A 26,098-nucleotide genomic window follows, 5' to 3' on the forward strand; every position below is an offset into this window, starting at 1 on the left:
GATGGAGCTGAAAGAGAAGGTACAATCGCAGGCAGCTTGTAGCTTTTTCAAAGATGACAGATAAGAGAACAGGTCCGGACACTGCTGGAAAGATCCCAGGTGAGGTCTTTGAGAAGGTGAGAGGCTGGGAGCCAGAGCACAGGTGGAAGGACCGGGCCTCGGAGTTTCAGGAGGGACGAACCCGAGCACAGCTGCAGTGGGCGCACAGACTTAGGGGCTGGAAGGATGAGGGGGCTCAAGTCTGATGCCTCCGTCTCCTCCGACACGTCCGTGAAGCCTGAAGTGAGATGCTGAGCTCAGACTGAGGTGTGGGAGGGGAGGTGGGAGATCTAAAGGAAGAGAAGGGAAGAAATAGGAGCCCTGCAGAGTGAAAAGGGAGTCTACTAGAGAAACATCAGACAAAAAATCTTAAAAGGCCATTGTCTTGAACTCCGATTTTCAGTTAGGCAATCTCCACCCAGCCTAAGGGAACACAGGGCTGAGCAGAACCGGGTTCAATTGGGAAAACGGTACAGAAAGCTTAGTTCCTGTTGTCAGGGCTCATCATTAAAGAGAAACAGGTACATTTCTATAGGGGTCTCTGGCGAGCATCTCTGAAAGGGTGAGAGCGGTCCTGTTTTGGTGAGTCAGCCCGCATTTCCCTACCAGCTTATATACAATTTCCGGGATGCTTCGTCTTCATTTCTGAAGGATCTGTAATTGGCACTGGTTCTTAAGCGTGAACATAAAGTTTTCCTGTCCCTAAAGTCCCTCTGTCTAGTACTTAATGGCCTGTAAACTACTTAAATAAACCAAAGGAGCTCCAATTTTAAGGGACCTAGCAGCAAATCCTTCTGTCAAGTGACTTTTTGTAACGCAAATAGCCTGGGCCTAGAGGTTTTCCTAAAGAGAGGGCCACTTGCATTCTGAGCTTTGTGGCCAAGAGCAAGCACAGGTGGTTTGTACTGACATCTTTTATTTCCTAGGACACTGACACACATCTGCTCAAATTAATTACTCTTCCAAGATCTCTCCCCTGACTCATCTGATGGGAACAAGAGCTCCTGGGCTGATGCGAATACAGAAGGGAGGGGGGATGCTAGCAGAGCAGGCCTAGAACAGACAGTCTGCAACGTCTCACGATGGAAGCAACAGCACGTCACTTACAACCGAAATGTTTGTCTGTGAGCATCAATCCAGAGGCAAACAAATACCAGAGCCACCTGGGACAAAGACAGAGAGAGAAGAAAGCTATTGTGACAGTCCTGACCAGGGGAACTCCAATAAGAAGGAGGGGGGAGAGGCAGGGAGAGGGAAGGAGGCAGAAGGAAGCTGGGGTGCACGCTGAGGGCATCCACGGGGAACCCCACCAACACGCTTTTCAGTTAAACTCCTGCCGTGATTAGCACTATGGCTACAATGAGCAGATATCAAGAGGTAGGGCGTGAAAAGGTAATCAAGTTACACAGAGAGAAGGTGGCCATGGATGGATGATGCCCCCCAAGGCACCAGCTCCCCTGCTGACCAGTGGCACAGCCAGGCCCAGGTCCACCTGCCAGAGTCAAAGCCCGGCTTTGGGAGGACGGGAGGAGGGGAGACAGATGTGGCCGATCTCCCAGTATGGTGACTGGCCTCAGTTTACCCCTCCAGCTGAGAAGGAAGCAGGTTAAGAAGCCAGATCTCCTGTGACTTAACCACTGAACAATAACCGTCACAACTGTGTCTCTTGGCCTTAGGTTAGGGTCAGCCCAGAGGAACCCAGGGAAGGGAGGGAGCTGAGGATTAGTTAAGTCACATCATCCCTAACCTCTCGACATCTTCATTTAACCCACCTTTAAAAGAGAGATAGTGATACCCAACCCAGGGGTTGCTGGGAGAATCCACAACGTGGGTAAATCACTTAGCGCAGTGCCTGGCATCAGTAAGTACTCCACAAATGAAAGGCTACGTGGGGCCTGGGGGAAGGGACCCTGTGGCAGAGGCTGCCTCCAAAGTGCCATCAGATCCCACTGACATGGGTCACTGAGTTGTGCCTGTATCACCATATGGTCAGCCTTGGGGTTCCCAAGAAGTGGCCTGAGTCTAGATCAGGAGGTGAGTAAAGCATATTCACGCATCCCCTGACTCACTGTACAACTGAATCGAGTGCCAATTACATGTTAGGCACTGTGCACAGCCTAGAAATACAGCATGAGGGAGGCGGCAGGCCAGCAGAAGGGAGCACCTGGACGTCAGGGGGCGGGGACTCATCACTAAAGGTTCACCTGGAGCCGCCGACCCCAGGCCACCAGGCTGATCTGCATGGTCAAGGGTTCCTTCTGGGTAGGAAAGCAGAGCCTGCCCGATTTCATTCTATTTCTCTGGGGAAGACAAAGCTGGAGGCTATGAGGAAATGTGCTGCCCAAGCAGGATGAACTGAGAAACCAGGGTGTGGGTAGCGGCCTCCTAGTGCCAGCTGAAAGGAAGCAGAGGCAGGGGTAAGTGACAGGTGCTGGGGAGGGGCTGAAACACTCAGGAGAAAGAAGAAAAAGCCAATGGGAATTAATCCTTCATGGATAAAAAAGGCATTGAGACCTCCCAGACCCAGACCTTGACCTTCGAGACAGGTTACTTCCTTGAATCAGCAGGATACATCAGTTAGAAAGAGCAGGGTCCACAGCTGACTCTGCCCCCTCCTTTGCCATGTGACCCTGCAACCCTTACCTCCCTCTCTGGCCTCAGGGGTTTGGGTAGAATAACCTTTGAGGGCCCTTCCTGCTCTGGTCTCTAGAAGTGATGGAGAGAGAAGCCTTTACGTGTGAAAATGCCAGCAGACCAAGCAGGGTTGTGTGTGCCGCCCTCCGGCCTTTTTGGCCATCAATACCTTTTAAATATATATTAAAAGAAACAAAAGCACTCTGCCCTGCTGAGGATGGTTGTTATTGCGGATGAGGGGCAGGGCGGGCAGGGGGGTGGAAGGCTAGTGAGACGCCCTGGGGGACCCTCTGTGGGGAAGGTCATGTTTTGTTTTCCGAGGTCCCCCTGTGAGCCAGGGAGTGCAAACAGGGAGTGCTCCCAAAGCAAACTGTATTAGGCTCAATGTCTTTGTGCATTTTTCAAACCTTCTGAGCCCCGTCCTTCTGCAGCGGCTGCATCTAATTCTAAAGCTTGACTGGCAGCATGAGACACAGATAGCCAGCACCAAGGAAGCTCCTGGGCTGAGCCAAGAGGAGTTCCTGAGACTTTACTTTGGACCAAAAGCTTGCTCTCCAATCTGCCGAGCCCTCCTAGAAAGGTCTTTACTATTTAGATGGTGCCCAAGGTAGGATTTTGACCTCTGCTAGGAAGAGGCCAGGCACTGCACACCTACAGCCTGTAGACTGTTTCGATAAGCCTGGGCAATGAGTTAAATTTAGGTCAGTGTTTCTCAAAGTGTGGTCCCCAGACCAGCAGTATCAGCATCACCCAGGAACTTGCTAGAAATGCAAATTCTTGGGCCCCTACTGAATCGGAAACGCTGGGGAGTGGGACCCAGCAATCTGTGTTTTCACAAGCCCTCCAGGTGATATCGGTACCTGGTAAAGTTTGAGAACCACTGAGATAGTATAATAGGTAGGGGTCATTCTTGGGCCCAACACAAGCTGTTTTAACAACTACTGTCTTTAGGGACTTCCCTGGTGGTCCAGTGGCTAAGACTCCATGCTCCCAATGCAGGGGGCTTGGGTTCAATCCCTGGTTAGGGAATTAGATCCCACATGCCACAACTAAGAGTTCGTGTGCCGCAACTAAAGATCCCGCATGCCGCAACGAAGATCCCACACGCAGTGGCGAAGATCCTGCGTGCCGCAACTAAGACCCAGCGCGGCCAAGTAAATAAACAAATAAATAAATATTTTTTTTAAAAAAACAAAAACAACTACTGCCTTCAGCTTGGCCTACTTGGTGCCTTTATGTTACCAGCCAGCTGGGCCTCACACTGCATCTGACTTTTTTGACCCTTGGCAGAGAAGGTAGTTCCATTCCAAGCAGAAGTTCCTGATGACCAAGTGTCACCGATAGGTGAATGGATAAACAAAATGTGGTATATACATATATACATACATCCACATACAATGAAGTATTATTCAGACTTAAGAAGGAAGGAGCAACAAATAATCCTAAAATTGATATGGAACCACAAAAGACCCAGAATTGCTAAAGCATTCCTGAGGGGAAAAAAAAGCTGGAGGCACAACCCTCCCAGACTTCAGACAATACTACAAAGCTATAGTAATCAAAACAGCATGATACTGGCACAAAAACAGACAAATCAATCAATGGACCAGAATAGACAGCCCAGAAATAAACCCACACACCTATGGTCAATTAATCATCAACAAAGGAGGCAAGAATATACAATGGAGAAAAGACAGTCTCTTCAGCAAGTGGTGCTGGGAAAGCTGGACAGCTACATGTAAATCAATGAAGTTAGAACACCCCCCACACCATACGCAAAAACAAAAACTCCAAATGGCTTAAAGACTTAAATATATAAGGCAATAGAAGTAAAAGCAAAAATAAATGAATGGGACCTAATTAACCTTATAAGCTTTTGCACAGCAAAAGAAACCATAAACAAAACAAAAAGACAACCAAGGGACTGAGAGAAAATATTTGTAAATGATGCAACCAACAAGGGATTAATTTCCAAAATATACAGACAGCTGATACAGCTCAATAACAACAATAACAACAACAAAAACACAAATAACCCAATCAAAAAATGGGCAGAAGACCTAAATAGAAATTTCTCCAAAGAAGACATCCAGATAGCCAATAGGCACATGAAAAGATGTTCAACATTGCTAATTATTAGAGAAATGCAAATCAAAACTACAATGAGGTATCACCTCACACCAGTCAGAATGGCCATCATCAAAAAGTCTACAAATAATAAATGCTGGAGAGGGTGTGGAGAAAAGGGAACTCTCTTGCACTGCTGGTGGGAATGTAAATTGATACAGCCACTATGGAGAACAGTATGGAGGTTCCTCAAAAAACTAAAAATGGAGTTGCCATATGATCTAGCAATCCCACTCCTGGGCATATACCCAGAGAAAACTATAATTTGAAAAAATACATGCACCCCAATGTTCAGAGCAGCACTATTTACAATAGCCAAGACATGAAAGGAAACTAAATGTCCACTGACAGGTGAATGGATAAAGCATATGTGCCCGCCCCCCCAACACACACACAATGGAATACTACTCAGCCATAAAACAGAATGAAATAATGCCGTTTGCAGCAACATGGATGGACCTAGAGAACATCATACTGAGTGAAGTAAGTCAGACAAAGACAAATATCTTATGACATCACTTATATGTGGAATCTAAAAAGTGATACAGATGAACTTATTTATGAAACAGAAACAGACTCTCAGACATAGAAAACAAACTTATGGTTACCAAAGGGGAAAGTGCGGGAGGATAAATAAGGAGTTTGGGATTAGCAGATACAAATTACTATACATAAAATAGATAAACAACAAGGTCCTACTCTGTAGCACAGTGAACTATATTCAATATCTTATAATAAACTATAATGGAAAAGAATCTGAAAAAGAATATATTTATATACATAGATACAAATACGTATATATTATATTTATATATAAATGAATCACTTTGCTGTACACCAGAAACTAACACACATTGTAAATTAACTATACTTCAATAAAAAATAAAAATAAAAAATAAACTATATGGGGAGGCTAAAATATAAATCAATAAAATTTTAAAATAAAGTTGAAAAAGAAGATGGAAGGAGCTTAAGACATTATGCTAAGTGAAATAAGCCAGACACAAAAGGACAAATATTGTATGATTACACTTACATGAGGCAGTTAGAGTAGTCACATTCATAGAGACAGACAGCAAAAATAGTCCCCAAGGGGCTGGGGTGGAGGGTATGGGGAGTTAATATTTAATGGATACAGAGTTTCCATTTGGGAAGTTGCAAATGTTCCAGAGATGGATGGTGGTGATGGTTGCACAGCATGTGAATACACTTAACGCTATTGAACAGCACACTTAAAAATGGTTAAAATGGAAAATGCTAAATTTTATGATATGCATAGTTTACTGCAATTTAAAAAACAAAAAACAAAGCTCCTTGTGAGAGTTTGCCGATGCCACAGCTTCTCTGAATCATCTGCTCATAAAAGGCTCCCCTTTATTTCCAGAATGAACTCCTAACTTTCTTTTTCATCTTGCAAGACTGAAACTCTATACTCATTAAGCAATTCCCTTTTGTCCCCTCTCCCCAGGCCCTGGCAACCATCATTCTACTTTCTAAATCTATGAACTTGACTGTAAACCTCATATAAGTGGAATCATACAATATTTATCCTTTGGTGACTGGCTTATTTCACTTAGCATAATGTCCTCAAGGTTCATTCATGCTGTAGCATAGGACAGGATTTCCTTCTTTTCTAAGGTTGAAGAGTATTCCATTGTATGTATATATATACATAAACCACATTTTGTTCATCCATTCATCCATCAATAGACATTTGGGTTGCTTCCATCTCTTGGCTATTATGAACGGTGCTGCTGTGAACATGGGTATGCAAATATCTCTTCAGACCCTGCTTTCAATTCTTTTTTGGATATATACCTAGAAGTGGGATTTCTGGATCATATGGCAGTTCTATTTTTAATTTTTTGAAGAACTGCCATACAGTTTTCCACAGTGGCTGTACCATTTTACATTCCCACCACCAGTGAACAAGGGTTCCAAATTCACATCCCTGCCAACACTTGTTGTTTCTATTTTTTGACAGTAGCCATCCTAATGGGTGTGAGGTGGTATCTCACTGTGGCTTTGATTTGCATTTCTCTGACGATTAACGATATCAAGCATCTTTTCAAACACTTACTGGCCCTTTGTACATCTTTGGAGGAATGTCTATTGCCCATTTCTTAATCAGGTTATTTGATTTTTTTGTTGTTGAGTTGTATAGTCCCAATTTTCTTAACGTGAAACCCACCACCCTTCCAGACTCGGCCCAGCCAACCTTTCCACTCTAATCTCTGACCACCCCCTACGCCAGCCAGCGATTCTCAGTGGGAGTGACTTTGCACCCAGATGTTTGGCAAGTCTAGAGACATGTCTGGTTGTCACAACCTGGGGACTGGAAGGGATGCTACGGTATCTAGTGGGTAGAGACCAGGCATGCTGCTAAATATCCTACAATGCCAGGCAGTCCCCGCAGGAAAGAATTACCTGGCCCAAAATGTTAAGGACCCTACACTGTTCCCTGACACCACATTCTTCCACTCGTTATTCCGAAAACCTTACCCTTGGCTTACACCCCTGACCTCCTGGAATGCCTCCCGGGCCCCGACGCCTGACTGAATCCTCCTGCAAACCCCACTGCTGCTGTAAGGCTTTCCCAACCAGTCTCGTTCATAGTAACTCCCTGACTCCGAGAACCTAAAGATTAGCCAGTAAATACCTTGTATTATGCCTACTGCCTCCACCTCCCAGAATCCCTATCCCCCTCTGCTTGCACACAGTGGGTACCAGATACACGCTCGTTCGTTAGTTGCCAGGCAGCAAGAAAGGGAGTTGACTGGCAGGGTACTCACCTCACTGTAATACTCCAACACCAGCAACACTCTACTCCAAGAAGCTTCTGCCGCAGCTGACCCCAAATCCAGGCACCGAGAAACCCGAGGACGGGAAGCATGCCAAGAGCGCCCGCCTAAGCTATCTCCTCCCCCTGGATTCGGTGTCCTCGAGAGCAGGCCAAGTCCAGCCACGCATCAGCAGAGACAGGCGCTCTGGACATCTGTGGTTTGCTCACCTCCGGCCGCCCGCCCTCCTGAGTCCGCCAGAGCTCACAATCTAGACCCATACACGGAATCCAGGAACACCGTTTGGCAAATCCTGGCAGCCAAGCGACTGACAGCGGTTTTCACCCTGAGCCCTGCAGGGCTGGAACAATTACGCGTATCAGTTTGGAATGAGAAAGGTCTCTTAATAATGCGGCCAGTGGCTCCGCAGCGGCAACCTTGTCCAACAAGGCCCCGCTCCTCTCACTCAATTCGAAAGGCAGCTCAGCAGCCTCCCTCCCTATGAAGACTTTCCCAGTACCTGGAGAGGTAATCCAGCAGGCCCGAGACACCACAACATGAGGCATATCTGCCCATCCGAGCCTTGGCCCGGCCAGCCTCAGGAAAAGACACTTTCCTCTACCCTTCTCGTTTCCTCTGGTTGGTCTAAGAATCAAATTGACATGAGACATTAACAGGAGAAAAATCAAATCAAAGTTTAATAACATGTATACATGGGAGAGACCCAGAAAAACTGAGTGACTCACCAAAATGGCTGAAACCCTCACCTTAAATACCGTCTTCAGCTAAAGACAAAAGAGGATGTTGCGGGTAGTGGTTTGGGACTTCAAAGGGGAGGAAGGGAATTCACATCGACAGGGCAAAGCAAATGTTTGGTAAATGTTTGGCAGAGACAGTAGGACACAGAGAGGAATTTTAAGAAACAGACTTTGCTGGGTTCCCCCCTGCCTACACTATAGTTTATACTATAGTGATCTATACGGATAGCTCCTGTCCCAGAACAGGTCCTCTATCTACATTCTGTCAGGCAGTTGGGGGGAAGGTCCGAGATGTTTCCTGAGTCTCTTGGGCCTTAAAAATATTCAGCCTAAATGAATCCTCGTGCCAAAGAGACACTTTGGGGTGGCAAATTTGCTCCCTGACACTAGCAAACAGGGTCTAGGATGAATGGGCTGGGCCTGAAGAGCTCTTGACTTGCTTGCTACACAAGTTCCCGGCCCAAGCACCTTAACACACCCATTCCTACCTAGAACCCCCTTCTGGAGCGATCCAGATAATAATAACTACATACGTCTGATACTGCGCTAGGCAATTCACATCTGCCATCTCATTGGGTATCATTATCCCTATTTTGGGTGTCAGAGACTTGAAGTAATTTCTCCCAGGTGACACAGGCAATAAATGGCAGAGAGCTAGGATTCAAACCTTGAGCCATCTGATCCAAAGCCCAGGTTCTCCTCCCCTTAGAGTCTTATAATACAAATCACAAGCGACATTCTAAGAACCCTTTTTCCATGTCAAAACGGCTGCATGGTGCTTTCCTTCCAGCCACCCCTGCCTGGCCCGCGCTGCCTTCCCCGGGGGCCTCTCACCCCTGATTGCCAGTGTCGTTACATTAGGCTTCTTTTCAGTCCAATTCCCATTATATCATCTCAGCCTGGCATTATAAAGCAGCCCCACCATAAACATCAGCTTGATTACAAGCAGAGACTGTTGCCTCCAATAAATAAGCATGCATAATGTATACAGAGGCAGAAAGAGACACCTCTGTATTTTCAGTTTGGTAAAGACAAATCACCTCAATTGTTTAATCAATGAAAATGCCTCTCTAACTCCTACTGTTATTACGAAGCAATTTCAGACAGAGTGAGAAAGGAGCATCACATCTGTATTCCTGTCAGGACAGACGGGGTCTGATTAGGCCGACGGATGAAAGCTCAGACCTGATGCCAGTCCACTGAAGGCCTGTGTCTGGACCCCCATCACCCCCATGCCTGGGCAGAAGAGGAGCTGCAGGTTATCTCAAGAGCAACTGCACATCAGGTCTGGGGGAGGCCGAAGCACAGAGATATTCACCTAAATTGTGGGGTTTGATCTAATCAGGGGATCCCTGGAGACAAGCACACTCTACAGGTCACAGGAAGGGCAGCCTTGCTGGTGGCGCTGAGGGAGGGGAGACTAGGAGTAGAGGGTACTCATCCTGAATGTCTCACCATCACCTCTAACTCTCCATCCCTCCAGCCACTGCCAAGTTCAGACACTCTGCATCTTGCAATGAACATGTGCCTCCTCACTGACCTTCCTGATTCCTGTTTCATGGCCTCTAATTCACCCTGTGGCCCTGGTCATTTACCTCAAATAAACATCTGAAGGAACAAGGGATGGCTCCTCCCTCACAGAAAGTTTGCCGTTGATTCCCCTGATATATACACGAGAAAGTCCAAGCTGCTCTCTCTATGTAAAGGCCCTTCCTGAACTGGCCGTGTCTTCTTCCAGACTCCCATCCATCCTCCTACCCCTGCACCTTTTTTCTCCAGCTGCTCCAAACTCGGAAGTTTCCTGAACATCCTACACTTCATGTCCTAAAGCCTGTGCGCATTCTGATCCTTCCCCTGAAATTTCACTCCCCAGATCCTCTCTCGGCAAACTCCTGCTCACCTTTAAGACCCACTGACTTGATGTCCTCCAAGGCCTTTCCCTGCTCCACCCTATACTCCTGCCCCAGGGCTCTGCTGCACCTTACACACACCTCTACCTCTGAATTCAGCACATAGCACTCTTAAGTGTCAGCTTACCTGTCTGTTTCTACGTGCCAATGACTTGTAAAATGTTTGTCTCCAGCCCTTACCTCTGCCCTGAACTTCAGACTCATACGTCCAGCTGTCTCCTTGCCTAATGCTCTCAGGCCTCATGGGCACCTCCAAAACGTAACTCTAAACTTCCAATTCCCAAACTTGTTCTCTCCAAGGGTACCTCATCTTAGAAAGTGGCACCCTGATCCAACCAGTTAATTGAGCCAAAACTCACAGTCACACTTAGTTCCTCCTTCTCCCTCATGTTCCACATCCAAAGACAAGTCCTGTCAATCCTATCTCAAAAACATTTCTAATGCAATGAACTATCAGAAAGAGAAATTAAGGAAACAATCCCATTTACAATTGCGCCAAGAAGAATAAAATACCTAGGAATAAACCTACCTAAGGAGGTAAAAGACCTGTACTCAGAAAACTATGAGACACTAATGTAAGAAACTGAAGATGACACAAACCAATGGAAAGATATAATGTGTTCATGGATTGGAAGAATTAATATCGTTAAAATGACCATACTACCCAAGGCAATCTACAGATTCAATGCAATCCCTATCAAAGTACCAATGACATTTTTCAAAGAACTAGAAGAAATAATTTTAAAATTTGTACGGAAATACACACAAAAAACTGAATAGCCAAAACAATCTTGAAAAAGAAAAACAGAGCTAAAGGTATCATGCTCCCTAACTTCAGACTATAATACAAAGCTACAGTAATCAAAACAGTATATGGTACTGGCACAAAAACAGACACATAGATCAATGGAAGAGAATAGAGAGCTCAGAAATAAACCCATGCACTTATGTCAATTAATCTATGGCAAGGGAGGTAAGAATATACAATGGAGGAAAGACACTCTCTCCAATAAGTGGTGCTGGGAAAACTGGACAGCTACATATAAAAGAATAAAATTAGAACATTTTCTCACACCATATACAAAAGTAAACTCAAAATGGATTAAAGGCCTAAATGTAAGACTAGAAACTATAAAACTCCTAGAAGAAAACATAGGCAGAACATTCTGATATAAATCGTAGCAATATTTTTTTGGATCTGTCTCCTAAGGCAAAGTGAACAAAACCAAAAGTAAACAAGTGGACCTAATTAAACTTAAAAGCTTTTGCACAGCAAAGGAAACCATCAACAAAATGAAAAGACAACCTACTGAATGGGAGAAAATTTTTGCAAATGATATGACTGATAAGGAGTTAATATCCAAAATATACAAACAGCTCTTACAACTCAACATCAAAAAATTAAACAACCTGATTAAAAAATGGGTAGAAGACCTGAATAGGCATTTTTCCAAAGAAGACACACAGATGGAAAAGATGTTCAACATTGTTAATCATCAGAGAAATGCAAATCAAAATCACAATGAGATATCACCTCACACCTGCCAAAATGGCTATCATCAAAAAGACCACAAATAACAAGTGATGGTGAGGATGTGGTGAAAAAAGAACCCTGGTACACTGTTGGTGGGAATGTAAATTCGTGCAGTCACTGTGGAAAACAGTATGGAGGTTCCTCAAAAAACTAAAAATAGAACTACCATATGATCCAGCAATTCCACCCCTGGGTATATACCCAAAGAAAATGAAAACATTTATTTAAAAAGATATATACACCCCAATGTTCACAGCAGCATTATTTACAATAGCCAAGATATGGAAGCAACCTAAGTGTCCATCAACAGATGAATGGATAAAGAAGATGTGATGTACATATGCAATGGAATATTACTGAGCCACAAAAAAAGGAAATTTTGCCATTTGCAACAACATGGATGGATCTGGAGGGTATTATGCTGAGTAAAATAAGTCAGACAGAGAAAGACAAATACTGTATGATATCACTTATATGGGGACTTTAAAAAATAAAACAAACTAGTGAATGTAACAAAAAAGAAACAGACTCACAGATATAGAGAACAAACTATGGTTACCAGTGGGGAGAGGAAAGTGGGGAGGGGCAAGATAGGGGTAGGGGATTAAGAGGTACAAACTACTACATATAAAATAAGCTACAAGCATACTTTGTATAGCACAGGGAATATAGCCAATATATCATAATAACTATAAATGGAGTATAACCTTTAAAAACTGTGAATCACTATGTTGTACACCTGAAGCTTATATTGTAAATCAACTATACCTCATCAACAACAACAAAAGAATGATAAATAGCAAAAAAGAAAGAAAGAAAACGGTCTCTGCCACATAATAACAATGCAACAAATCTAGGACCAAAAAAATTTTTTAATTAAAAAAAACCACATCTAATGCAAAAGTAATTCAATGGAAGAAGGATATCTTTTCAATAAGTGGTGCTGAAACAACTATATATGCATTTGCAAAAAAAACAAAAAACAAAACAGAACCTTAACTCAAACCTCTCACTATATTAAAAAATACCTCAAAATGGATCATAAACTGAACTTTGAGAGGAAAACATAGGAGAAACTATTTGTGACCTTGGATTAGGTGATGAGTACATAGATACAATACCAAGAGCACAAACCATAAAAGAAAAAATTGAGAAATTTTTTAATCAAAATTAAGAACTTCTGCTCTTCAGAAAGCACTGTCAACAGAATAAAAAGAATCCAAAAGAATTAAAAGCAGGGTCCCAAAGAGATATTTGGGATATCAGTTTTACAGCAGCATTATTCACAATAGCCAAAAGGTGGAAGCAATCCACGTATCCATGAAAGGATGAATGGATAAGCAAAATGTGGTCTACACACACAATGGAATATTACTGTATTTTATATACAATATATAATATTTATATAATAAATATATAATATTTCCAGCCTTGAAAAGGCAGGAAATTCTGATACATACCACAAGATGGATGAACCTTGAGGGCACTATGCTAAGTGAAATAAGCCAGTTACAAAAGGATAAATACTGTACGATTCTACTCAATAAGTAGTCAAATTCATAAAGACAGAAAGTAGAATGGTGGTTGCCAGGGGATGGGGAGCTGTTATTTAATTGGTACAGAATTTCAGTTTTCAAAGATGAAAAGGGTTCTAGAGATTGGCTGCACAATAAAGTGAATGTACTTAATGCTACCGTACTGTACACTTTAAAAAGTTTAAGATGGTAAAAATTATGTTACATGTATTTCACTACAATTTTAAAAAATAGGAACAACAAAATTTAGACCATCAAGATAAGATTCTCAGAGAATCTCAAGAAGAAGAAGCGGTCTTCTGGAACTATTTCCTGAATGACAACAGAGACGTGGTCTCTGATTTTTAAAATTATATATTTAGTCTTTAGTCTTGGTTCTGTTTTCATAAATATATGTGGTTTTGTGATTTAATTAATTAATTAATTAATGTATTTATTTTTGGCTGCATTGGGTCTTCATCGCTGCGCGTGGGCTTCCTCTAGTTGCAGCGAGCCGGGGCTACTCTTCGTTGCAGTACACGGGCTTCTCACTGCGGTGGCTTCTCTTGTTGCGGAGCACGGGCACTAGGTGCGCGGGCTTCAGTAGTTGTGGCATGCGGGCTTCAGTAGTTGTGGCTCACGGGCTCTAGAGTGCAGGCTCAGTAGTTGTGGCACACGGGCTTAGTTGCTCCGCGGCATGTGGGATCTTCCCAGACCAGGGCTCGAACCCTTGTCCCCTGCATTGGCAGGCGGATTCTTAACCAGTGTGCCACCAGGGAAGTCCCTGGTTTTGTGATTTAAAAGAGAGAGAAAGTGAGAAAGACACAGAGACAGAGAGAGAGAGAGAGGGAAAGAGAAATCACAGACTGGGAGAAAATTCTTGCAAATCACATATCTGAAAAAGGACTTGTATCCAGAATATATAAGGAACTCTCAAAATTCAAAAAAAAAAAAAAAAAAAACAAGAATACAGGAATGTATGAAAGACTTAAACAGATATTTGACCCAAGAAGATATAGTGATTGCAAATAAACCGATGAAAAGATACTTACAGCTTCAATCATTAGGGAAATGCAAATTAAAACCACAATGAGATACCGCTATACATCTATCAGAGTCGAAAAAATTTTAAGGACAATATCAAATGCTGGTGAGAATTCAGAGAAACTGGAATTCACATACATTGCCAGTGAGAATGCAAAATGGTACAGCCACTCTGAAAAATAGGTTGGCAGTTCCTTATAAAGTCAAACATACACTTAGCAGATGACCCAGCAATCCCACTCCTTGTATTTACCCAAGTGAAATGAAAACAGGTTCACGTAAACACGTGTACGCCAATGTTCACATTCAGCTGAGCTTTACTTGAAATTGCCCAAAACTGAAAACAACCGAAATGTCCTTCAAGTGGTGAATGAATATAGAAACTGATATTTCCGTAGAATGGAATACTATCCAGCCGTAAAAAGGAGAGTGAACTCTTTATATATATAGCAACATGGATGATTCTCGAATGCACGATGCTAAGTGAAAGAATGCATTATGCTAAGACTCCATCTGCTATATACCATATGATTTCATTTATGTGACTCTGTAGAAAAGGCAAACCTATGGGACAAAAAGAAGAGCAGTGATTGCCAGGGATGGAAGATAGAGTAACGGATGACCCAAGGGGCACAGGGGAGTTTGGCAGGTGATGCAATGTTCCATATCTTGACTGTGGTGGTGGTCACACAATGACGTTCGGTTGTCCAAACTCCCAGAACTTTACACTAAACAGGGCAAATTTTATTGTATGTTAAGTGTACCTTCATAAAAAAACGACAGCACACATATCTGGAATGTGCCCAACAGGCATCTGCTGTTGCCAGGGCCACTCTGTTCAAGCCTCCATCAGCTCTCAGCCAGCCTACTGCTAACCATCGCTTCTTAACTTTTCCTCCCCTCTAATTTATTCTTAAAGAGCAGTCAGAATTACTTTTTTCAAGTATAAATCAGATTATGTCTCTTCCTTGCTTAAAACTCCTCCAGTGCCTTCCCATCTCTGTTTAGAATGCAATCTAAATTCCTCCCAGGCCCAAAGAGCCTGCTGGCACTCTGGCCTCCCCACACACCCTCCCTTTTGTCGGCCACGAGCCAGCCACTCTGCCATCCTCTGTCTCTCGAGGACACCAAGCATGACCCACCTAGGGGTCTCTGCTCCCGCCTAGTTCCCCTCCCCTGGAGGCTCTACCCTGACCTCTGTCTTACCTTTCAGGTCTGAGTGTAAATGTCACTCCCTCAGTTCATCGCAGGTCATCATTCTGCACCCTCAACCCTCATCCATCCCAGGGCTGTCTTTTTTTTTTTTTTATTGAACTATAGTTGATTTACAATGTTGTGTTAGATTCAGGTGTGCAGCAAAGTGATTCCGTTTCTCATATATATGTATTTTTTTTCAGATTCTTTTCCCTTATGGAGTATTACAAGATATTGAGTAGAGTTCTCTGTGCTATATGGTACATCCTTGTTGATTACGTATTTTATATATAGTAGTCTGTATCTGTTAATCCCAAACTCCTAATTTATCCCTCCCCCCCTTTTCCCCTTTGGTAACCATAAGTTTGTTCTCTATGTCTGTGAGTCTATTTCTGTCTTGTAAATAAGTTCATTTGTACCATTTGTTTAGATCCATATAAGCGATATCATATGATATTTATCTTTCTCTGTCTGGCTTACTTCACTTAGTATGATAATCTCTAGGTCCATCCATGTTGCTGCAAATGGCCTTATTTCATGTTTTTTAATGACTGAGTAGTATTCCACTGTGTATATGTACCACATCTTCTTTCTCCATTCATCTGTGGATGGACCTTTAGGTTGCTTCCCTGTCTTGACTATTGTAAACAATGCTACATCGCGTTCTGATAATATTTATTTACCACTGCTCACCCCTGCTCCACAAGACCATCATCATGCTGACTTTATTCACGTCTAAATCCTCAGTGCCAGGACAGGTCATGGCACACAGTGGGTGCTCAATTAATGCTGCTTGGGCTGTTCTCTTCAGGGAGGGGTCTGCCTCTGAGCCCTCCTAGGCACTCATGGTGGGGCTGGGGTAGAGAGGGTCACTCAGACATGAGGAAAGAACAGCACTGCCCGCAGGACCCCCTACCCCACGCTGGGTGGAGAACATAACCTGGAACGTCCACCAGCCGGTTAGTGACGCGGCTCAAACCCAGCCACCCGTGGAACTGGTGGCATTAACAACCCTCTCCACCTCCCGCTCTGAGGCTCTACAGAGATGGGTCAAGCTGGAGCCACGCAAGAAAGGAAGGAATACACAGCAGGGCAGTACCAGGATCCTCTGGCCTCCTTGGCCCAGCCCACCCCTTAGCCCTGCCCACTCCCAGTAAGACAGGCTGGAACCTGGGACCCTTTGCTGCAATGTTTGCACCGGGACAAATGTCTCATCAAGCGACAAAATACAAAGAAACTATAAGGGACTAAAAATAACTGCATGCATGCACAGTTGGGGCAAATTATGGACAAGATACAAAAAGACCACAAAGCCAACTGCCACTTCTGAAGAGCCAGGAGCAAAAGCAGGGTACTGCACATGCCCCTGCACACAACACCACCAAAGGGGTGGGCAGACCACCTAAGCCGCCCCTGGACACACCCCTACCCTCACCCAGTATAAGGAACCAGGTCACCAACCGTCCCCACCGTGGAAGCAAGAGAGTGAGCAAGAGAACCTGTTACTTGTTCTCGCTCCCTCCTGCTGCAGCAGGAGCCCCAGAAAAGCCTTGCCTGAATTTCTTGTCTAGCCGCCTATCAGTTTCTATTGATTAAGGAGGCCAAGAGCCCTGATGGTAACATTAGGTTCCAGGGCTGAGGGACAGCTGCTGAGCGGTTCTCGGATTAAGAATCTGATTAAAATAGCTTTACTGAGAGCCAGGCATGTGTCTGACACTGCGTTAGGCATCTTTCAGAGAAGGGAAGGTGGCTGGAGTGGCTTACTAGGTGTCTGTATGTCCTAGAAGCTCTAGCCACGTTGTCTCATTAACACCCAAGACAACCTTGTGAGGCTGGCAATAGCATCCTCATTTTTATGTGACCTCAGAGAGGTCATGCATGTTGTAAGTGGCAGAGCCTTTTGGACCTGTGAAAATTAATAAATGGAAACCTTATTTAAAATGGAGTCAGGAGGCCAGAAGGGGGCGCTCTCCAACACTGCTACTCAGGTCAACTGCATGCTCCACAGGTCCCGTGCACTCCTAAACCGGAGATGCAACTACTTTACTCTCCAAAGGAAGAGTTTCTCCTCGCTCAGCAACAGCCCAGCCAATGAGAAGCCATCACTGCCCTGAACTCCTACTTCCATCCAATGACCTTTCATTTAGAACAGCCCCTCCCACCTCCCCCCTTTCCCTATAAAAGTAGGTTCCCTTCCTTTATTCTCTGGACATGCCTGTGGTTCCCCATAGGCTGCACGTTCTGAGTTGCAATTCTTTGCTGTTGCCAAATAAACCCATTTTGCTGGTAAAGTAACTTGCTGTTTCAATAATTTCTTTTTTTTTTTTTGCCACCCAGCATGTGGGATCTTAGTTCCCCAGCCAGGGATCAAACCCATGCCCCCTTCAGTGGAAGTGCGGAGTCTTAACCACTGGACTGCCAGGGAAGTCCCTGTTTTAATAATTTTAGATGAATAGAGTCCTTGTCTAGAACTGGTTCCATCACATGCCTAGGGGCAACTCTACACCCATCCTCTCTCCAGCTTCTTGGGAAGTATTAATTCAGCACGTTCTCAGTCTAAGAGTGGGGGAGCAGACCAGAGAGCCCAGAGAATCCTGCTGCTGTTGTAACATCAGGCCTCCCCTTTGTTGCCCCTGGGCTGTGCCCACCTCTGTCCCTCCATGTTCTCATTTCCTGTCTCCTGTGAGAGCAGACTCACAGCTAATGGACCATATGTCCCTGCCCTCCGGAAGACAACTGGTGCACTTCTGTCTCCCTGCCCCTGGCCTTGTGGCTCCCCTTCTCCTGCCCCCATCTCCCTATCTGCCCCGTCTCTCTCCCTTTGTCTCTCTGTCTGTTTCTTTGCCCCGTGCATGCGCGCGCGCGCGCACACACACACACACACACACACACACTCGCATACTGCCACCACCCCTTTTCCAACTCACTTCCTTCAACTGTTGAATTCATTCTGCCCAGAGGACAGGACCATGAGAGATTAAGCCTCTGGATAACCTGCTGCAGGGACTCCAAGAGATCAAAAGAACGTCTGGGCTGCGGCTGTGGTCCCCTGGGCTGGAGCCGAGAAGTCTGTGCACCGCGCAGGGGCTCGTGGCCACCTGGACCCTGCTCCAGCATCACCCCTCCTCATGAAGCTCTCAGCCTTGCTAAGTACATACCAGTTCACCAGTTGGCCACGGCTGCACACCTGGTCACCAGCGGCGAAGGGCTCTGTCCAGCAGGTGCTCTGGGCCAGATCAGCTGCAGCCCAGTGGTGTGGTTGGGAAGGGCTAGAGAGAGGAAGGCAGGGATTGGCATAATTTCACACCTGGCCTTTCCTAGCCGACAGGCAAAATGACTCTGTGATCCCCTAGCTCTCTAAATTAGTTGTATTTTACAATCCCCTTGTCTGGCAGGAAATGTCCCATTAAATCTTAATGATCTGCCTTCCGAGAAACTCCCCAGGCCCTCTGTCCCCTGGAGGACACCGAGCCCTGGAAAAACAGGGTGAGGTGCTGGTTGGGGAAAGGGGGAGATGAACACCCAAGAGATGGTGTCTGGAAGGGGTTCCCAACACCTTTCATCGGGCAGCTGTCTTCAGAACCGGAGGTAAGAAGGTCCTTCTGAACCAAGAGCTCTCCATCATTCCATTTTGTGCTTCACAGGACCCAACCCTCCCTCTCTCCTCTCAGGCCACAGCCTACCCACCTATCTGAAGCCTGCCTGGCCCCCTCCATCCCAGGCGCCTGCTTCTGTCTCTAGGCTACAGAAACCAACTGACTCCAGCTCCACAAGGTAGAGAATTCGGTACAGAGCTGCACCCTGCCCCACTTTCCATGCACACAGCCCCGGCCAGGGTAGAAATCTCTCATTGAAAGAAAGATGCCACATGACCTTCAGGATTATTCAAATATTAACTACCTGGATAAACAGTTTCTCCTATATTCTCATTACCACCTCTCTGGCTGAAGCTAAAGTGCAATATTTCTCTTTTATATCCAGAGTGAAGATGCTTCTGGTGGCTCCTGGGGAGAGGGGAAGGACGACGAGAAAGAGAAGGAGAGGGAGCAGGATCCTTCCAGGTCCCTCCTCCCCCAATACAGGCAGTCTGGACGCCCAGCAGGAGTTAAGGGGAGACCTTTAGCGGGAGGCTAAAGGCCACCCAGGCCAAACAACAGCCAGCATTGTCACTGGCCCAGCACAGACCGGTGGTCACAGAGGGGTCTTGGGAACACAGGCTCATGAGGCTCCATCCATCCACCTCCAAGAGCTCCTTGCAAGACCTTGACCTTGTCATCACTTGGGCCTGCTTCTCGGGAGGCACCGCCACTTGCCCCTGGCCAGAGGGGCTGTCCATGACCATCAGAGCTGTAAGCAGGGTTCCTCCTCAACGACCTTGAATTAAACACTGCACGTTCTTGGCTGGACCCTTTCTTTTCTCTCTTTATTCTCTTGTCTCATGTAACCTTTGGTCCCCACCTGGCCAGGACATGAGAAAGCTAAGCACAGGTGTGTGATCCCTCCCCGCTTCCTCTACCACCCCTGGCCACTCAAAACTCTCCCCAGGTCAGGAGCACCTGCTTCTCCACACTCCCACCGCTCCCCAGAAGGGGAAGAGAAAAGGGAGGCCTCCGTCCTCCTGAAGTCCAGCCTCGCCCAGGAGAGAAGACAAATCCATCACCAACTCCCATTATCACAACCCATTTTAAAGTTATTATTGTGGATTCTTAAGATGTCAGCAATGAGGAATCCTATCATCCCACTAATTAATTCAGCAATCTCCCTGAAATAATAGGAGTTGTAATTGTAATTCCAAGCTCACCCCTCGACCACTGGCATCAACTAACTAAACAACAATCAGCCAGTACCGGGCTTTCATGAGGAAGATGGACGACACCTTTTTATAGCTGCAATTAGGAGACACATCCAATAATCAGAATGAAATACAAATTTACCCAGGAGCCCAGTGAATTATGGCCATTCATACTCTGTTTTCCTACGGTCGCCTCCCGGAGAATGAAAAGGGGGCTGCATCTTCCAGGGGCAGCAGGACACCACCTGGACCACCTCTGAGCTGCTCCTCAGGGCCCTCCTCGACAGCCTTCTGCTGCTCAGTTCAGAAGCGCCAGGCAAAGTGTGGAACGTGCTGGATGCCCACGCCTAGTTCTGCCAGCATCCCAGGGGTACGCAGCAGGAGGTCAGAGTGGCTGGAGGCGAGAATCGGAGTTGTTTGTGCACACTGTCGTGCCTGGGTGGGTGTGTGACGCACACGCCCCAAACACACGCTGATGCTCCCAAGAGCGCAGGCCTTTCAGAAAACCCTTTGCATTGTCTGCAAAAATGCCCCAGGGCGGGAGAAAGGCTTGGAAGATGGGGGGAAGACCCACAGGCCAGAGGGAAGAGATGCAGATGAGTTTCAGGAGGAGCCACTGAATAAGGTGTGAAAATTAAATCAGGTAAAAGGCAGTGGCTGGGCAGGGAGAGGGGAGGAGAGTCGTGAGAAGATACACGGAGAGATACCAGCACCACACGGAGAGGTACCAGCACCACCCAGGCGTCCTCGGCCCACCGTAGGCTGAGCGGAAAACTTGCAGTCTTCAGAATTTGCAGAAAACGCTCACGTCCTCAAACGGAGGGAGCGAAAGATCCCAGCATTAAAGCACATAATCGAATCATCTCAGTTGGTCTACCTGAGCGATCCTGGGCATGGCAGGGCTCTCTGAAGTCGAGAAGGTTCCAGAGCACGGCGCCTGTTCGCCCCTTCCCAGAACTCCCAGAGGGCAAAGCAAGAGTGATTGACCAAAAGCACAGGAGAGCTTTAGGAGAAATTCAAATGAAGGGATTTCTTGGCAGAAGAAACTGGAAACTCTTTGAGGTCATGGGCTCCTTCCCTGTCACTTAGTAGAGACCCGGGCACATAGTAGGTGCTCAATAAATACACGTTAAATAGAGGGGCTGGTTTCCGGGACACCTCTCTGCTCAGTGGGCACTGCGGGGAGACGCAGAGGAAAGAGCCCCCCTCCCTGAATACTGATTGACAGAGTGCTTCATGGACCACAAGTGATGCTCTCAATGTGTTCGTTCATTCATCCAAAAACATTCATTGAGCGTCTACTCCATACCACCTGCGTGCCAGGCACCAGGGGCTCCATATGAGCAAGACAGGCAGAGCCCTGCCCTGACAGAGCCCACAGCCCCAGGGAACAAACGGCCAGGAAGAGCGAGAAATGCAGCAGTAAGGAGGTAGAGGGTTACAGCCTCCCCCAGAGGAAGAGAAGTCAAACTGAGACCTGAGGAATACATAGCAGGAAGCCAGGTGTCTCCATGTCCTCATCTGTAAAATGGAAGTAATAAGAATGCCTGTCTCATAGGGTTGTTGTGAGAATCAAGTAGATGACGTACGAAGGTGTTCTACTAGGTCTGGTGCCCGGCACACATGGCTTAAGTGTTTGCTATTATTACTACTACTACTACTACTACTACTCTTATTATTATTACTATCATCCCTCCATCATCCCCTCTTTGGGAGAAGACCTCTAACTACAGAGGTCCATCCTTCCCAGCGGCTTAGTCTCAGATGCTGTTCCCGGCACCGTCCCCTGCCCATTTAGGCATAATCACACAGTGTGGCCCACTGTTCAGTTCAAGCAGCATTTACAGAGCCCCTACTGCACAGCTGGTACAGGCTGGGGTGTGTTTCGGACTTGTTCATGAGAAGCTTATGATAAGGGTGGAGAGAAGACACACAAATTACTAAATCTCATATTTCCCAGACTCTCCCGGAGGCACTGGTATTGGCCCTGGAGGTGAGAGCATTTGTCAGGCGACGTTCTCAGGACTGGAAGGTCCTCCCAGGGCAGCAGCTCCCAGCCCGTGAGCCAGCGGAGATGAGTCAGCAGGAGCCCCAAGGCCTGGCCATCAGCCGCCTTCTGTCTGGGCCCCTAGGATGTAGAGGAGCCAGAGTGAGAGGCACCTCCAGATATAAGGGGCCGGGAGAGGGTCCTGAGCCCCAAGCCCTGGGCCTCGGTGGCTCCCTGGCTCCCAATTCAGGCCCATCCACAAACGGTGCATGGCGGCCAGGACCAGGGCCTGCCGAGTCCAAGTGCAGCCTCCCCTGCTCCTCCTTCCTTTCCTGGTCTGCCCTCTTATGTACTTGCTCATGACCATTCTGAGTCTCACATGCTCCAATTCAGACTTTCCGTCCCCATGTGCACCTCCTCCTCCACCCAGGGAGACAAGATCTGAGCTGGACACCCAAGGCCCGCCAGCGAGAGCTGAGGGACGCTGAGCTGGGGTCCAGGGTCCCCGATAGCTGTGGGGTGGCATGGGTGGGGCAGTGAGGCCTGGACTAATTCAGTGACTTCTTGTTTTCTGCTCAACTTCTCCTCGGCAATTTACTGCCTTTTTCATCATGCCCCAGCTCTTGGAAACCATAAAGAATCGGACTGAGCACGCTTAGCAGCACATTCAAGGGGACATTCTCACACATATGAGTACAGATTTACTCCCTGATGACAATGGCAGTATTAGCTTTACTGATCAAGCACCAGCGTCGTCAACAACAAACATTTATGGGGCTCTGGCTCTGAGCAACTGCCTGTCCTTCAGCCCAAACCGTGGACCCTGAGGACCCCACACTGAATGGGCAAAACCAACCAGAGATTCACATCCTTGTGGAAAGGTTTTGTGGGTAAGAAAGATTGAAACTAATGGCTAAAGCTGGGCCTGGGAGTTATCTGTGGATTTTTATTTATGCACGACTCCTGGCATGAATTGCCATCTTGCTTCCATTCGGCCTGGGAAACATCCCAAGAAAAGCAATGCTCTAGGCGGGGATTGAAAGAGGGACAGAAGGAAGCTGGTAAGGAGGAGGCAGCGTCCTTAAAGCAGGCCGGGCAAGTCCTCCCAGAGACAGCCCGCAAGGAAGGCAGGCCCTCCCGCTCCGTTCACCATCTCAACACGCTCTTACCCACTGAGTTACAAGGGGCTTCAGAGGAGCCTCACTCTCTCTCCCACGCTCTTTACTCCTTTACCTGCGGGATTCAGGCCTGAATTCTTCCAGGCAAAGGCTAGTAGGCCTGTTGTAGAGGGGATCCCTCCACTGACTTCCTGCCAATTCAAATGGGCATGAGCCAGGGGGAGGGATAAATTAGGAGTATGGGATTAACAGATACATCACTATATATAAAATATGTAAACAAGGATTTACTGTATAGCTCAGGGAACTATATATTCAATATCTTGTCATAACCTATAGTGAAAAAGAATCTGAAGCTGTACCTGAAAATAACACAATTTTGTAAATCGACTATAGTTAATTTAAAAGGGGAGAGGGGCATGCGCAGAGCTGTAGGACAGGCAAAGCAAGCTGTAGGACAGTGATGGCCTTGATCCTTACAAGGATCCTGGATCCCTGAGCCAGTGGATCTGGGTCCAAGTCACAGTTCTGCCACCTACTACTGTGACATGTGCAAGGGCCCTACCACCAACCGGCCTCCCTAAAACTCAAAATCCTCCAGCAAGATGAAGGAATAAGAAAAAGGACAACGTGAGCTACAGAAAACAGGAGGGAGAGGGGACTGCTGAGCACCAGGTGCAGAGGGCACTGGTCCAGAGGGTACAGTGCCATCCCACAGACTGTTGTCACCATGCCCTCGGCCACTGCACATCTTTCGAACCCGAGAAAACTCCTGGAGAATGTGCTCCAACAAAACAATGGAGCAAACCAAAAAAGAAGAAGATGCAAGATTCTAGAAATAGGGAACGTAAATCACAGAAGGGCAAAGGGAATTCCCAGGATCAGAGCAGAGGGAGGTCCCAGGATAACACAGCCGCAGGCCTGGGAACAAGCTATCCCAGACAAGACAGAACAGAGGTGTCTGGGAGCAAAGTTTCCGAGAAATCTGCTGGAACTGATTGATTGCCTGATGAGAGTGACCTTGAGGAAAATTATTCTGAGAGGCTATCGGGAGACACAAAGAAAATTAAAGCAAAACAAATTAAGCAAAACAAGGCAGCTATTAACAAAAACAGAAAGAAAACAAAAACAAAAGAAACATGACCATAATATAACAGTCAGTTGTGAATAATATTCAAATAGGCATAACAATGTAAATCCTGAATATTGATTTAACTAAAATTTGAATACACTATATAAGGGGTAAGAATCAGAGGGGAAGGCAGTGTGAGAGAACTAAATCCTCATTACCATAAATAGTCAATAAATAATATAACCAATGCATTAAACTATAACAATACATACATATTATTTAGAACTATGGAGATACCTAAATGTCCGAAGAAACAGCTGAAAAGTTGAAAGACATTGCTTCTAGGAAGGGAGGCTATGGGACGAGAGGGGTTAGAGCAGAGAAATGCTGTCTATTGTCATAAGCCTTTTAATACTGTTTGACTTTTTTTTTTTTGTATAACAAAGTGAATCAGCTATACATATACATACATCCCCATATCCCCTCCCTCTTGCGTCTCCCTCCCACCTCCCCCATCCCACTCCTCTAGGTGTCACAAAGCACCGAGCTGATCTCCCTGTGCTATGCGGCTGCTTCCCACTAGCTATCTATTTTACATTTGGTAGTGTATATATGTCCATGCCACTCTCTCACTTTGTCCCAGCTTACCCTTCCCCCTCCCCGTGTCCTCAAGTCCATTCTCTACGTCTGTGTCTTTATTCCTGTCCTGCCCCTAGCTTCTTCAGAACCAATTTTTTTTTTCTTTAGATTCCATATCTATGTGTTAGCATACGGTATTTGTTTTTCTCTGACTTACTTCGCTCTGTATGTTGTTTGACTTCTGAACTACGAGCAATTATTACAATTAGTTATCTTTCATTTTTTTATTGTGGTAAAATACACAAAACATAAAATTTACCATCTTAACCACTTTTAAGTGTACGGTTCAGTAGTGTTAAGTACACTCACACTGTTGTGCACAATTTAGCTTTAAAAATCCTCAAACCCTGACCCTCTGCTGAGGGCCGTGGAGGGAGGTTCCCCAGTGAGGCAAGGCAGCAGCCTCCTTCTCCCCTGACCTTTGTCACCTAAGCTTCATCTTGCCCTGGGGGGGTCTCACTCTCTCACCCATCATGCTGACACCAGCAGGGTGCTCTCAGAGGCAGTCACCGCCCCTTTCAAATAATGCTCTGCTGTGGACACGGGCCCTCTGCCTGCATGCCAAGAAACACAACTAATGAGACTGCAATGAATAAATAAGACTTTTCTAAGAGCCTGGAAATACAAAGGGGAAAGGAACAAGGAACCTGGCTTTCTGTGGGTAGTCAGACCCTCTTCGGGGTTCCCAGTTCACCCTTACGACCTAGACCCTGCCTGCCCATGCAGAGACAGCGCCTTTCCCTATGCCGAGCCTCCTCCAAGTCTGTATTCACAGGAGTGGGGCCCAGAGCTTCTCCCCTGCCACCCTGGGGTCCTCCTGGCCACTCCTGTTTCCTGGCTAACAACCCTCCTCTTCTCTCAGTGACTGACCCTCGGCAGCACTGCCCTTTAGGGACGCCCACACCTCCTCCCCCAAATCAGAAAGCAACACAAAATCCCTGACACTCACAAGGGGA

The 26,098-nt window shown here is 46.2% G+C and overlaps 1 protein-coding gene across 4 annotated transcripts in view; it reads right to left on the reverse strand.

Moving 5' to 3' along the window:
- Positions 1–26,098, reverse strand: part of GRIK4 (glutamate ionotropic receptor kainate type subunit 4) — a 439,675-nt gene that overhangs the window by 360,532 nt on the left and 53,045 nt on the right. For 3 of the 4 annotated variants that reach the window (XM_036862435.1, XM_036862434.1, XM_036862432.1), the window contains exon 2: positions 18,693–18,803. The exons of the other annotated variant lie outside the window; for it this stretch is intronic. The gene's annotated coding sequence lies outside the window, so the exon portion shown is untranslated. The remainder of the gene's footprint in view (positions 1–18,692; positions 18,804–26,098) is intronic. 4 annotated transcript variants of the gene reach the window in all.

This window comes from Balaenoptera musculus, chromosome 8, assembly GCF_009873245.2.
Source record: "Balaenoptera musculus isolate JJ_BM4_2016_0621 chromosome 8, mBalMus1.pri.v3, whole genome shotgun sequence".
Classification (NCBI taxonomy): Eukaryota; Metazoa; Chordata; class Mammalia; order Artiodactyla; family Balaenopteridae; genus Balaenoptera; species Balaenoptera musculus.